The 15,811-nt window shown below is 34.3% G+C and overlaps 1 long non-coding RNA gene across 1 annotated transcript in view; it reads right to left on the reverse strand.

Annotated features, from left to right (window-relative positions):
• Window positions 1-11,924, reverse strand: part of LOC125754923 (uncharacterized) — a 54,703-nt gene extending 42,779 nt beyond the window's left edge. Inside the window, exons 1-2 of the long non-coding RNA XR_007410071.1 lie at window positions 11,769-11,924; window positions 7,451-7,606 (exon numbers count right to left, since the gene is read on the reverse strand). This is a non-coding gene — a long non-coding RNA (uncharacterized LOC125754923). The remainder of the gene's footprint in view (window positions 1-7,450; window positions 7,607-11,768) is intronic.
• Between the last annotated feature and the right edge of the window lie 3,887 nt (window positions 11,925-15,811).

Below are 15,811 nucleotides of genomic sequence, written 5' to 3' on the forward strand. Positions count from 1 at the left end.
TTTATTTATTTTTAAAGATTTTATGTATTTATTTGAGGGAGAGAGAGGATGAACAGGGGGAGGGGCAGTAGGAGAAGTAGATTCCCTGCTGATCAGGGAGCCTGATATTGGGCTCAATCCCAGGACCCTGGGATCATGACCTGGGCCAAAGGCAAACACTTAGCCGACTGAACCACCCAGCTCCCTGAAAAAGATTTTTTAAAGTAGAGCATGTTAACAGGGTATAGAACACTAGGGGTAGTGGAAGAAGTGGTTTGTAATTTAAAATATTGTCCGAATAGAAAATTATTAACTTTGTTGAAGGCTATTGGAAGATTAAAAGAAAAACTGAAGACATTGCAACGACTTTTCCAAGATAACACTCTCTAAATTTGGAGGTACTGAAGAATGGTGCTATGCTGATGGAAATTATCCAGGATGGATAGAAAGAAATTGATGATGCAAAGCAACAGAAAAAAAAGATACGGGGTGAGGAATAACTTGAGAAGCTGAGAGCAGATGGTATCTCAAAACATGGTGAAGGTGACTGCTTTGGATAAAGTTGACACAAATTGTTACGCCCAATTATTGTTAGGATAAAGGGAAAATGAGGTGAATTTGAGTAGGTTGGCAGGTAAAGGATGGTTGGAGAAATCAGATGAGTTCCATTTGATTATTTCTGTTGATCCTATGAAGCACAAATGTAAGTCCCTGGTTTAATTTCAAGAGAATTTCATGATATGCTCATTAGGTATCAGTCATACTTCTTTTCTTCTGGTTTCAAACCCAGAAAGGATAGAAGAAACAAGAAGCCAAATAGAAAAATAAGTATCAGTTTGTTCATTCAATCAGTAGAAAACCAGTGAAATTGTACAGTACGCACAGCTTGATATTTGGATCCAGAGTTCAAGGGAAGCCTGAGTTGGAGAAGAACACTACATAGTCAATAGTTAAAGCTCTGGATTTGAATGAAATCATTTAGAAAGAAGATAATAGTGAGCAAAAAGTACAGAACTGAAAATGGAACCCTCAGGAAAATTCAGATTTCAAGTACAAAAATAGAAAGATGAGCTTTCTAAGAAGTAACCAAAACATTTAGTAACTCAGAATTCAACATATTTAGTTAGAGTATCAACTACAAAGAAAAATTAACTAAGATAAAAGAAGATGAGGCTATGGAAATAGGAATTTTACGAGACTAGATCTAGAGCTGGACTTCAATAGATTGAAGACTAAAAAGGAGGGAGGGAAAGTAATAATATTGAGATTGATCTACTATTTCAAGAATCTTGGGATGCCTGGGTGGCTCAGTGGTTGAGTGTCTGCCTTTGGCTCAGGGCATGATTCGGAGGTCCCTGGATCCAGTCCCGCATCGGGCTCCTTGCATGGAGCCTACTTCTTCCTCTGTCTCTGTCTCTGCCTCTCTCTCTCCCTGTGTCTCTCATGAATAAATAAATAAAATATTAAAAAAAAAGAATCTTGACAGTCATGGGGAAAGGGGGGAAATGAAAATAATTAGATGTAGTGGACTTTTTGCTGTATAGGTTTTATATATTTTTAATGGTAGAGACTTAATCCAGTTTATTCTGTAAGAGCAATGAAAAGTAATAAGGGGAGTTTACTGACATAAGAATGAGAATAATCAATAAAACAAGTACCTCATGGGTGAAGAAGAATGGTGGCCATAGCAGAAGGTGGCAGAATGAGTCTCAGAAAGTAAATGTATATAACTTGGTATGTACTGGTAAAGGAAAAAAGTGATCTCTTGCCTGAAATTCTCAGTTTTCCTGGTGAAATTGGAACCAAGTGAAAATAGAACAGAATAAAGGAAAGAAAATAAAATCGAATGGGATTCTTTTCCCTAAGTGGTTTGCTCAACCTGGCCAAAACCCAGGGTAAATAGAACAAAGAAATGAACATATAAATCTATGAAATGAGATACTACACAGAAAGATACTTACAAAAATTAAGATTTCAAGAGGACAATTCTTACTCCGTAGTTGAAAATTACTTTCCCATCTCCAGTCCCTCATGAAGAGATTCATGCCTAAGAATTTATAAGATGAACTCAGAGTTTTTTAAAAAGCAAATGCAGACAGTATAAGTCATATGATTAACTAAGGCATGCAAAAACCAATGGCTCATGTCTTTATGAGTTATGACTTGAATAAAATTTTAAAAATGAAAAACAAAGGGGTTATTTCCTTTTTCTGATCACTAAAACAAATCACACCAAATCAGCCACACTTGGTCCTAACAGATTAATGCCATACACAAAGTACATGAAAGACAGGCATTTGATAAGAGATTTTAGTGAGGTTCTTGTTGATGCACTGAGCAGAGTGACTTATCAACAGATTTATCCAGGGGAATTGGTAACTGACAGAAAGATTGCCAATTAATAGATTGATTCCAGTCAGTAGGAACGTGTCTAAGTGGAAGGTTGAAGAGTGCAGTTTTCAACTTTACCTGTTGCAAACAGCTTATCAATGACTTGGATGCTATAACACATGGCAAGCTCATGACAGGAAGAAAAAGCTAAGAAAAATGAAAGTAAGTGTGTGTAAGATGGAGAAAAGATAAGGAAGGAAGGAGGGAGACAGAGAAGGAAGACATAGAGTATCTGTCCATTCATCTCCATACCCACTGCCACCGTTTTCATCATCGTTTTCATAATTCTTGTCTGAAGCACAGTACTACCACCCTATTTTCTTGCTACCACTTTTATGGGTGCCAAATTTATAGAAATGTAAAATCAGAAGGCAAGTAAGAAAAGGAAATATTAGAAGCATTAGTGATAGTGTGAAAATATGTAAAGATGGTGGCCTTTGGAGCCTGAAAATTTGGGCTTAAATTTTGACTCTCTAGTTACTAATTACATGACTTGGTCAATTTATTTAATCTTTTCGTGTCTCATTTTTTTTCTCTGAATAAAAGACATGTCTATCATAGATATACTGATGGAGGATTCAATGAGATTATGTAGATAAAATGCCTGGGTGATTTGTTCCTATTAAGTTGTTGCAATGAATACATAAAAAACTGTTGTAGGAACTGACAGTGATTAGCTTCAAAAGGGAAGGTGGAGAGGACAAGAGAATTGTCTTCAAAAAAGTAATTGTCTTAATACCTGAATACTTACTGCTTCAGGTATCATATATTTTAAAATTTGGTTTATTTTTATTTTATTGTTTTTTAATTTTTATTTATGATAGTCACACAGAGAGAGAGAGAGAGAGAGGCAGAGACACAGGCAGAGGGAGAAGCAGGCTCCATGCACCGGGAGCCTGATGTGGGATTCGATTCCGGGTCTCCAGGATCGCGCCCAGGGCCAAAGGCAGGCACTAAACCGCTGCGCCACCCAGGGATCCCTAAAATTTGGTTTATATGAAAACAATGGCCTATGGAACAATGGATAATATATCATAGAACAAAGATTTGGACTCAATATTAGAAGAATATTTTCTGACACATAGAATTTTGAGAAAATATATAAACTGCCAGGGGATGTAGTGAAATTCCAGTTATTGAAGATATTCCAGGAGAGGATGGAATATACCAAAGCAGTCATCAGGAGCTGCATGTACACAGCAGAAGACTGGATAAGATGGCTATAAAATTCCTTTCCACATTTGACATTTTAAAATTTCTCATAATTTCCTTCTTATTTGGGGTAATTCATATTAGAGATTGGAATATAAACTGTAGGCTTTAAACTGTATTTTTATCTTAAAACAGCTGCAATATCACTATGCACCTAAATCAGAAGGTTTGATCGCACATACATCATATATTTAGATTAAGGAATATTGCTGCATTTAATTTTTTATTGTCTACTCACTAAATACACACATTCACACACACATACATAGTAAAAGTAATTATTTTAACCTATTTGACACATACATCTCTCTGAAAAGACTATTGTGTTGCTGATAAAAATCATAAACCGTTCTTTGGGCTTATTCTACTTTTGGAAAACCTTAAAATTGAGGATTATCTACACCACCTATACTCTTTAAGTCTGAATTCCCAAAGAATGCATGGAATCAGAGTTCCATTTTTTAAAGCTAGTAAATGCATATTTAGAAAAGAATAGAAATAAAGAAATTTCTACTTTTTTAAAATATTTTTTCCTTTTAGATTCCTAGTCTGAGAGGAAAAAAAAAATTACTGCCATACTTGGCATTTCTGCTTACTTAGCCATAAAAGGAAATTATGTTGCATTTTTTTCCAGTCTAAAAAAATAGCAAATCTATAGCTGTGTTTCTTCTTCTGTTTACCTCTCTTTTATGACAAGAATGAAGATAATGACCAAAATATATGCAATACTTAAATGTTGTCAGATATTCGTCATATTTATATTCTTCACCGACTCCACTGTCCATAGTGATTTAATACTACATTAAAGTCAAACCTGGGAGGACATCATAAACAGCTCTTGTTTAAAGGGCATTGTGAAGGAGAGCCTTTAATCTGATTGATGAAATAAATGGAAAGTAATCTATCCTCTATTCAACAGCTTGTTGATGATATGAAAGAATTCCTACTCAAGCAAGCAAGGCTTTAAAGAGAAAGACCTCTTTCATCCTGTCAGCCTCTCATTTTTAGAAAAAAGTTAAGTTTTTCATCATGGTTCAGGGGAGTCCTTGTAAAACGTTCATTGAAAATTTAAGAGCAATTACAGTGTCAGACAGCTAGAAAAATTGCTTTTACTGAGTGAGAGTTCTCTGACAGATGCATTGTGGGAGAATTGATTCTTTCTAAGGGATAAGTGAATTGTCATTGTTAGGCTCTTCTCATGACATCTAGCTAGATGTCATCTGCTTTGTAACAGAAGATTTGAATCAGACAACTGTACTCAACACTAGACAGTGTCTAGATTAGTTCTGCAAAGAAATAAGGCTTTGCTCTGCATGGCATCAACTGAGCTTTTAAAGATTACAGATGAGCAAGGGTTTCAAAAAAAAAGTTAGAAAAATCAAAAACAAAGCTTTATAGCCACTTCAGAAAGCCTGGATGTTTAACCTGTAAGGAAGTCTGTCAAATCCTTGTGGAAACCATATAGAGAAAAGATCAATAGGATACCTACTGGCTCCATTAGCTTGATGTAAAAGGGGGAGAGGGAAGCTGCTCTTCCACAAGAGAAACTACATTATTCCAGGGATTATGCGGGATCAGTTCACTTTGCAGAGAAGAAGAAGAGAAAATGAATGAAGATTCTTGGTGGGCCAGGACTGGAAAGAAAGGGCTTGTCAGGTAATATAACTGGTGATAAGAAAGTGGCTTATTGACTGGGAGGTGTCTCTAATTAGATGTTCATTTGCATAGGGGAAGATGCCAGTTCTAATCTGGAGTGAGGCTGGAGGAGATGTGCAGAAAAATGGTTGTCACTCAATCTGCTGCAAGCTAAGTCTAAGATAATTCGTGAATTTTGTACTCGCTCGTTATTCACACTGACTTTTAGAGTGAGAGAATATACTTGCTGTGGAAAAATATGCATTTTAATGAATAAATAACTCTCCACATGTCATAAATTTTTACAACCTCATGCACATTAATGCTTGAATTAGGACTGAAATATTTGGCTATGTACACATGAATGAGAACAATTTAGTATACTTGATGTGATAAAAAGAAAAAGAGAAAAAAGTTTCAATGTTTTTAGAAAGATTATTTCCAAAGTGAATTTCTTTTTATTTATTTTGTTCTTTTCTATTTATGTTTTATTGTAACATTTTATATTCAATAGGTTTATTTTTGACAAACATCCTTCACTGAATTAGCTTATGAATATTTTCAATTAAACTTAGCCAAACATAAACAGTACCATTGGGTGGATAAGCCATGAGTAATTTCCATTTGGGGGACATGGTTGGCATTGGCCAAAATAGATCTGGCTGTTCATAGAATGGTTTGGAAGTTCTTAAATTTTTGTGTAATTGTGTTTCTAGTTCCCAGTAAAATTGTGCACTTAAAGTCCAAGAACTTTAAGGTAGTATTTTTTAGAAATTTACCTCAGCTTTAGCAAAATTTCAAGAGATTAACTTATTTAACTTTCCCCTTTCTTTAACTTTTTAAATTGATCTTAAGTATTTTATGGATTGAAACCATCATAAGAATATGTAGAAACACCGTCAGCACACCATTTGCAAGAAAAGCTTTTGTCTTCCCAAAACAGTGCTCTGTATCTATATTCCTGTTCCGAGCATTCTTGCCATTTATGTTTCCCTGGAGCCCTTTATCAATGTTTATTTGAGTCCTCAAATGAATTGATAATGATTCAAAAGGGCAAACTTGAATTCCACTAGCAGAGTGCAGTTAAAATTAAACAACACACAAATCTGACGGCTTTCATTTCTGGTATTTTCCTTTTAATATCCTCACACATTTGTTTTACTCAGGTTGGCAAAGTGCATTTAAGTAGTTTACTAACAACTGAATTATTTCATGTGTCTCCACCCTAAGCAGTGATACATTATTCAGTGAATTGCGTACATGAAGAGGAGTATGTTATCCAGTCAGTGGTGTTACAATTCATAGTGTTGAGAGTGATCAATATCACAATATACACTAGGTTTAAAAGAACTTACTTGATTGTGTAAAATTTTATAAGTATAAATCTGACAGTGAGATAATGCAGTTAAACTAATGCCACAAACACACAAATATCGCATCTATCAGATATTTAAAAACTAATAGGCAACAGAAATTATGTTTTTTCAGCTTGCATAGAGTGCATTCCTATAGGATGCTTCTGTAATGAGATCATTCACAGTTAGCAAATGGCAGAAATAAACTGAATAAAATATTTCATAATACATTACAAAAGATAAACCAATTCAAAAATGTATAAATAGAAACATGTAATTCTTGTACATAAAATTTGTTTTTAACTTGTTAGAAAACATTGCAAGATATTCTCAGTCTCAAATAAAGGCACTGGAAAAGGGGTAGAGCTATATTTGGTCATGTGACCTAAGTACTCCTTAACTCAACAATGTGAAATATGGAACAAGCACAATCAAGAGTCTTTTATTCATCAACAATTGAGCAATCTAAAGTTACTCATGAGAAGACAGATGAATGAACTTGTGAAATCTATTTTATCAGTGGTCTTAGTAATCCATATAAAATATGTTATGATCATACATTCTGTTAAATGGCTATTTTCCAGTGGAAAATAGATTTCACTTCCATTTTGTCTATTGGCTCGTTTCACCCAAAATTTTTTCTAACTAAAATTGATGGCAGTTACAGAATATCGTTTTCTCCTTTCAAATGCATCTTAATATACTTAAATGGATAGAATAGTTGAGTTTCAAACACTTTATGAGGAGAAAACAAATTTTTAATTGAGGAAACATAACAGAAGATAATTATTTTAGTAGGCACCTTTAAATTTTTAGAGAATTGTAAAAATTGTTTATTTTAATATATCACCCTTAATATATAGAAAGAATTGGGGCACCTGTGTGGCTGGGTCAGTTAAGCGACGGACTCTTGATTTGGGCTCAAGTGATGATCTCAGGATTATGGAATCGAGCCACCAACAGCTCTGCACTCAGCGGGGAGTCTGCTTGATTCTCTTTCCCTCTCAGTTGGCCCCTCCCCCGACTCACACTCTCTTTAAAAAAAAAAAAAAAGAATAAATATTTTTTTTAAAACAATAAAAGAAAAATGTACAGAAAGAATCAGTATCAGTTGATGAGTGATTCCCTTGTAAGTCCAAGGCCCTATACTACAACAGTCACCATTGAGGATAGATGTGTTTCACCTTACCATTCTTATTAGCAAGCTATTTTACTATATTGGTGCAAATCCTCTGCAATTTCTGAGAGGCATGTCAGAAAAAAAATTCCTAACATTTACTGTGAAATTTTTATGGGGACTCCATATTTATAAAGAAATAAAATAAATGCTGTGTAATATTTATGGTGGAATGAATGGCTTTACTCAGCAATCAACTGCCCTAGTTGAATATGAAATAACTTGTCTGTATCTATGTTTGTGTAACTTTACCATCTGTGGCAAAGTTCTAGTGTCACATTATGAAAGTCTCAGTAGAGTAGGCTTTTTTCTTCCCCAATATGAGTTCAAGAATTACTTTAATCTTTTTTCTTCTATAAGAAAAGATAAATGTTATCTGCTGTATATACCTGATGAAACACTTATCTATTTTGATAATTAATGAATCCATTTTAAGCACATGTTATACTATCCATCTTTTGTGGTTCAAAAATGGATGACAGTGTGATTATGTCTTTGTGAGATAAGTAAATGTGTGTATTCTTAGATCATGTGGCTTTTAAAATATCAGCAAAGTAAAACTGTTGTTTTTCTTAATCTGGACTTCAAATTTGGCACTTTTGTCTATTTTAATGAATGAGGGTATATTGTATCATAGTTGATAACTAAAAAAAATAACTCCACAATGTTGAATAAACTAATGATTTATGCTTATTTTATATATTTATATATTTTTCTAAGATGTGTAACATAAAATATTTCTCTGGGCAGGGTTGATATAGATATGAGCAAAAGATACAGTCAACCCTATTTACTCATGTGGTAAGAAAGTGTTGAGAATGGAAGCCACATGGACCCCCTCAGAGCACCACTCATGCCAGTGGTTCTAATGAGCAGTGACTTAGAACAGTCAGTATTTTTTAACAATTCAGCCTTCATTCTAAGTGCACCTAACCTGTACAGTTAGCCAGCCTAGTTGTGACTTCAGTTTGAAGAGTCATGAAATTAAATATAGTGTTAAGAGTTACAAAACTTTATTCTTAAACTTAGAAAATTAAAGATAAACTTAGATACTATTTTATATTCCTATAAAGGATGTCTAATACCACAATTAGACATGCCTAGGAAACCTGTTTTATATGTTTAAGATAATAAAGACCCCAAAAGTGTTTTTCTAGGATACTCTCTGTCCTCATCCCATCCATTTAAGCACCGTCTTATCTAAAATTTTGCAAGTTCTTCCTTAAATTCATAGAAACACATTGCTCCTGGTCACATTACCCTGTACTTGAACTTAAAAAAGATTAACTATTGGAGGGACGCCTGAGTGGCTCAGTGGTTAACCAACCGTCTGCCTTCAGCCCAGGGCGTGATCCTGGAGACCTGGGATCGAGTCCCATGTCGGGATCCCTGCATGGAGCCTGCTTCTTCCTCTGCCTGTGTCTCTGCCTCTGTGTGTGTGTGTGTGTGTCTCTAATGAATAAATTTAAAAAAAATTTAAATAACCACTGGAAAGCATTATAATAATGTTACAAAATATAGTAAAAGCAGATGATGTAAGAGATAAAAGTATGTCAAACTAAAAATTGTACCAAGAACTGGTCATCAAAGTTTAAACAAGTTGGAATTAATAAATTAAACTTTTAAAAAGTTCTTTTTTTTCCATTTCTTTTTCATATTTCTCAGTGTATAATCTGGAAACTTCAAGTTACATAGCCACTCCCAGGATGTGATACATGTGTCCACATCACCTGACAGACAGCATTCACTTAAATCAGTTGAAAGCAAAGACAAAAGGTAAAGTATGCCCAGGCTGTTAATTTGTGTTTAATATATTATGAAACTTGCAATATCTTTTCATTGAAATGTATTTTATGTGGGAAGAGGAGACAAGAGGACTTAATATAATCCAAGACTTACTAAACGTCTTTTGCTAGTTATTTATGAGCTCACTCACTTTATTTTAACTTTAACTAATATGATAGATTTTCTTGGATCAATTAGTTATTTTGTGACATTTAGGCAGTAGAGTGGGAAATGATGAGGACAAACAGATTAAACATTGAGCATTCCCTAGTTGAGCCTTTTTGTTATCATCTTCTGTTGTAATGGCATGCTACCTTTGGGATTTGCGTTCCCAAAGTGATTAAAGAAATAGAGAGATAGAAAGAGGGAACTGGTTACAGTGGTGATAACAGGCTATCTCTATGGGTTATATTTAAAGCTGTGATGACACTAAATTCTTCTCGTAAAAATACATTGTTCTTTGTGATGTGTCTCACAGACATTAAGAATGACAAATAGTGTGTCATATCAAGAATTTCTTATATAATTATGAATTACTTTATTTAGTGAAAATTACTCTAATTAAAGAGAGGTTGGTATAGTGTTAAATTATGCTTATTATCATATTAAAGAATGTCAAATATTTTTAATTGCTGATCAACAAGAGCATAGGTTATGCAGCATTTCCCAAAGTCATTTGACTTAGAGGCTTTATTCAAAAAATGTCTAGTTGGACAATATTTCAGTGAAACACGTGTTGGAAAATGCTACCCTATTATAGCTGTAGATGACAAGGTCTATACCTTGCAATAAACACATTGTACATACATAAGGCAACTTCGGGAACAAAAAACGAAAGCATTAGATCACACTACAGATGATTCTAGACTTCAGAGAATATGCAAAACAAAATCATTTTCCAAGGTCTTGACTTTGCTCTCAAAACATTATAGAAACTAGTTCTGACAGAATTGGTTGGTGTGCTTTAAATTCTATATTTTACGACTATCAAGAATTCATAGGAATATTCTTTTTTTCCTTCTGACAATTCTCTTCATCAGGCACTTAGCACCATATTTATATTTTTTATAGATTTTATTTATTTATGAGAGAGAGAGAGAGAGAGAGATTGAGAGAGAGAGATGTAGGCAGAGGAAGAAGCAGGCTCCCTGTGGGGAGCCTAATGCGGGACTGGATGCCAGGACCCTGTGATCACTACCTGAGCTGAAGGTAGACACACAACCACTGAGCCACACAGATGCTCAGCGCTATGTGTTTTAAAATAATCTCTTCACTTCCGATTAATTCCTTATCAAAAACTGTTTTACTTTGCATCATCTTAAACTTCTGGAGATACCACATATTCTAAGATAATATATAATCAAGAGCTAAAACAAGTAGTGAAGATGAGAAGATCTCTAAGGAAAATAGAAATCACTGTGTCCTGGAATGCTTAGCAAAAGTCCTTAGAAAGAGTATGAGTGAAGGTATTACACAAATGCTCGAGTAAAGAAATATCATGGTCAGGAACATGCATGAGGAAGTTCTCTAAGACTATCAGTATATAAACTAAAATGATATGACAATGTGACCACAGTGTAGTTTTTGGTGTTGTCAATATTTAATTACTAAACTGATCTTGAAAATCTGAGATAAATATGAATGAGAAGAATGTCTCTATGCTTCCTGTTTCCTGTTCTTATTCACATTTAACACTGATCGTCCTTTGTATTCTTTTTTATCAAATAATGCAATAGGTTCCTATTCTCTGATCCTTGGATTGTATCAAGAACCAGAAATCCAGTGGAAAGGATGCTTGTCTAAGTCTGCAAATGCCTATGCTTGAGCTTGTAGTCTGTTTCTGTAGCCCTGCCTACAGCTGTCCTCAGAATAGTGCTGAGCTATGACAATGTATACCTGACCCTATTTTAGGAGAGATTTATAGAGGGCCTTGTTTCTTAGGAGCAGAACACAACCTGGACTGAACCCTACTACAAAGAATTTTTCCCTCTTAGTCTATTTATTTAATGTGCCACACTTTCAAATGCTACCATCTGCTCCACTCAGCCATTAGTAGCTTGAGATTTTGTTGATAAACTGCCCACCTTAATTGATATATTGTTTTTTAATCTCAGCATAGCTTTATAAACTATTGACAATTAAACTGTGTTTAAATGAACCATATAAATTAAGGTGGTAAATAGTTTCCTCTTTAATTAATTAAAACCTGAGTAATCTTGGTTTTAAATACTTACATTTTTTCATTCCTCTTTGCTATGCCTTCCATTTACTAAACTCTCTCACACACATACACACACACACACACACACACACACACACACACACCTTGCTGGCTAGCCTCAGTCTTCAGAAATTCTCAGGTATCCAGAATTAGTCTGACATGAAGACAGCCTAATAAGAATCTTGATGTTGACATGGTTCTAATTGATGCAATAATTACAAATATAGTTCCAAAATGGTCGAAAAATGGGGGTTATATTTAGTGAATCCTGATCATTATTTTACGGAATAATGTGGAACTTTGCACTAGGTGATGACATCCCCAATCCCTGTGCAAAAGCTACACATTACACAGCAGAGTTTTAAGAATGGACAAAAGTGATCAACTGGTATGGTAAGCCACAGAGATGAGAAAGCAGTGGAAGCTGTGATCACAATGAAAGTGATTTGCAGTAGGGTTGGTGGCAATAATAGCAACAACTGTTTCTTATTCCAACCAGTGCCAGGCAGCAAATTGCAGACACTCAGACAATGGGAAGTGTTAAAAAGATAAAAGATAGGGCAGCTTGGCACTTGAGTAGATAACTGGATGCTGGGGAGAAGCAGCCAATTGCAACCTGATACAAATCCCCTAAAAGGCTTCAATGTGTCATCTGTGGGCATGCCAATCATTGGAATTCAGAAGCCTTGAAGATACAAAACAGTGCAGTGAAAGACAAAGTAGTACTTAGTAATGCAAACCTGGGTTTGGAAATTAGACTCAGTCCCTTTACTAACTTTGTCACTTTGAGCTCTCAAACTCTCAAACTCAGTTTTCAAATCTGTAAATTAAGATCAATTTATATGCCTCCTATGTTTATTATAAATACAAAATGAAACCACATATGTATAGTACAAAGCAGAAAGCAAATAATAAATATTTTTAAAAACAGTATTGTGTGTCATTTAGCTCTGGGCTCCCTGCAATTTATTAGATCTATTGCTTTTTATTACAGAAAATACTTTGGAAACTCCAACAATAAATTACTGTTAAAAATGTGTTAATTAGAAGCTATGTTGAACATATATAATGTAAATTATTATTTAAAAAACTTCAGAAATTCATCCATTCAATATCTAGTAGTAGAAATTCAATGTGAGTAATTTAGAGATAATTGAATGTTATCATCTAATATTTATTATATATTTTGGTCTTTTGGTGTGAAAATTTCTATAAAAGTGAACTCTTTTAAATTTATTTGGAAAAAAAGTCAACGTAATGAATTAGATGCCTGTTTTGGACAGATACAATAAAGCTATAAATGGCTACAGATCACTGCCATTTGAAAGATTTTTTTTTTTTTTTAGTTTGATTTCAGGTTTTTTTCTTTGTCTCTAATCTTTGCTTTTGACCTACCAAATATTATGTAGGCTATGCCTCCAAAATGCAACTCAGTAAAACTCTGAAGCACGCATACAAGCATCCCCCTGACACAAACATGCTCATTCACAATAAGTATCATCCATTGGCTACTAATTAGAAAATCAAAACCACCAAATTTGCTTATATTTTTGGTAAGATACAAGTTGGCAGGATTTGATGAATAGAGATGTGAAAACATTTCTGGGAAGTTACACAAGCTTTGATGTGGAGAATTAAGATACTATTTGACTTCTCACAAGACTTTTTTTTTCCCTTACCTGTGGGTTCTTAGCTGTGTTCCAGAGAAGCAAGTATGTCAGATGAACAACCTTCAGACAAGTAAATTATAACTATCTACTTGCTTTGGTGTAACAAGAATAATTTGCTTGTCTAAAAAATACAGCATTATTTGTTTATTAAAGCAAAAATTTTCCTCTGTACTTGTAGAAAAGGCTAATTCTGCACACATTTTTGTACATCAGCTTGTAGATATGTTTTTCCAAGTGTTTTTTGGGGAAGAAGCAATTGGCAAAAAATGTACAGCATGTGATCACCCAGACAGTTTGGGAATTTATGTGATTCTTCACAGTAGGTCAGTTGACTGTGTCAAATTGAACAGAACAAAAGATAAATCTTCAAAATTGTCTATAGGGCACATACAGATTACATAATATTTTGATGAGCTTTTGGAGTTTCCATTTGCTGCTTAGAAATTCCCTTGACCTTAGGATTTGGCAGCCACTATGAATATGTCTGTATCACATCCATGATGAGTCATAGAAATTGAACCTGTGTGGGTGGACCAGGTTAGCGTCTTCAACTTTTTCAGACATGTTCCTTGCATGCCGAGTGATGTAGTGCAAACTTGTTGTTTCTAAAACACCAATTGGAACATGTCATTCTCCTTCTTAAAATCTTATAAAGATGAAACATGGTAGAGGAGTTCCTTCATTATCAGCTACGAACTATCATCTAGAAACATTTCTCACCCAGCTCCTGTCCATACCCACCTTACACAAAACACCATATTCTCCAGCTATACCAAAAGGCCTAGAGTCCCTAAACATGGAGCATTACGTCTCAGTGCTTTCAAACATGCAGCTTCTTATTCCTAGAAATGCTTTCATTCTCCAATCTCTTTTCTTTCTCACCTCATTATGTTCCCCTTCTGTGCCCCGTGCCTCTTCAACCTATGTTTGGTTATTCTCTATTTGCCTTTTGAATCTTATCTGGAAGATCATACTGTCAAAGAAGGCTTTCTAAACAATTCCCAATTCTTAATTGGATTCAGTGATTCTCCTACTTTCTATAATTTCTTGTACTTAACTTCATCATAACACCTAGGACAATATAATACAGTTCTACTGCTCTTTACTGATTTTTTTTCCTCTCTTAAACTGTGAGTGATCTGCAGTCAAGGACCACATTTCAGTATTTTTATGTCCCTAGCACAGTGTACGCAATGTAGTAAGTGTTCAGTAAATGTTCATTTGTTGAGGGAGTGAATCAAGAACAGATTTTTGTTAAATGCAATTTAAGATGTCTTTCACTTCTTCCTTCTTATGACTAACCCATAATCTGTTTTAGATTTTCTAAAACAGATTAACATGTAAATTACTGTCTAGAGTTTATATTTATTCATTTAGAATGGCTAGTGGTCATTTTCTAAATCTTTGCATTCTCTCTCTTCTTTAGCATGTACTCATTTTAATAATTATAAAAAAAACTTCAAAGATAGTGTTCTCTTTCTCTAAAATGGGTTAGATGTTTACAATTCTGGGAAAACATAAATTATATCTACAGGAATTAGCCAAAAGGAGTAGTAAGGAATGAAAAATATAATCATGTTAACCTCACAGCCAAAGCTTGAGCCAAATAAAGTAGTACCTTTAGAGTTATTAGCCTCAAGTAAGGAAATAAGAAAGACTTTTTGAAGAGGATGATTTTGACCCATCTCTGAAGAAGAAAGAGTTTATGGATAGAAGAATAATGAGGTTTTCTAGGCCAAGAAAATTAAATAAGCAAAGATTTTAAAAAGTTGAAGAAAGATGGTACAGAATGAGATGAAATTAGTTGCATGATGAAGGGGGTTGAAAGTTTCTTATTTTTGACATTCTATTTCCATTCTTAATAAAACTCATCACTATTTATCATATACACAATACAAGATTATCCGTACTCATGCTATTAGTCACTCAGAGTCCTAAAAAAGCTTTTGGCAGGACTTTTGCACATAACTTAATGATGATCACTTATTTTAAAATGAAAGCATAAAAAAGGAAGATCAAATATTATATATTATTTTGTTTTTATCTTGGGGCAAAATAAATTTATGTAATTTTCAGGTCCATTATACTAATGGAAGTTGACCAATACCCAGGATTTTTTTTTGTTTTTGTTTTTGTGTTTGTTTTATTTTGTTTTAGAGATTTTATTTATTGATTCATGAGAGACACAGAAAAGAGAGGCAGAGACATAGGCAGAGGGAGTAGCAGTTTCCATGCAAGGAGCCCAATGTGAGACTCGAAACCAGGAATCTGGGATCACTCCCTGAGCCAAAGGCAGACACTCAACCACTGAGCAACCCAAGCATCCCAGTACCCAGAATATTTTTGACACAATAAGCATAAGACGTGCAAAAGCTCTCACATTCAT

This window comes from Canis lupus, chromosome 4 (genome assembly GCF_003254725.2).
Source record: "Canis lupus dingo isolate Sandy chromosome 4, ASM325472v2, whole genome shotgun sequence".
NCBI lineage: Eukaryota > Metazoa > Chordata > Mammalia > Carnivora > Canidae > Canis > Canis lupus.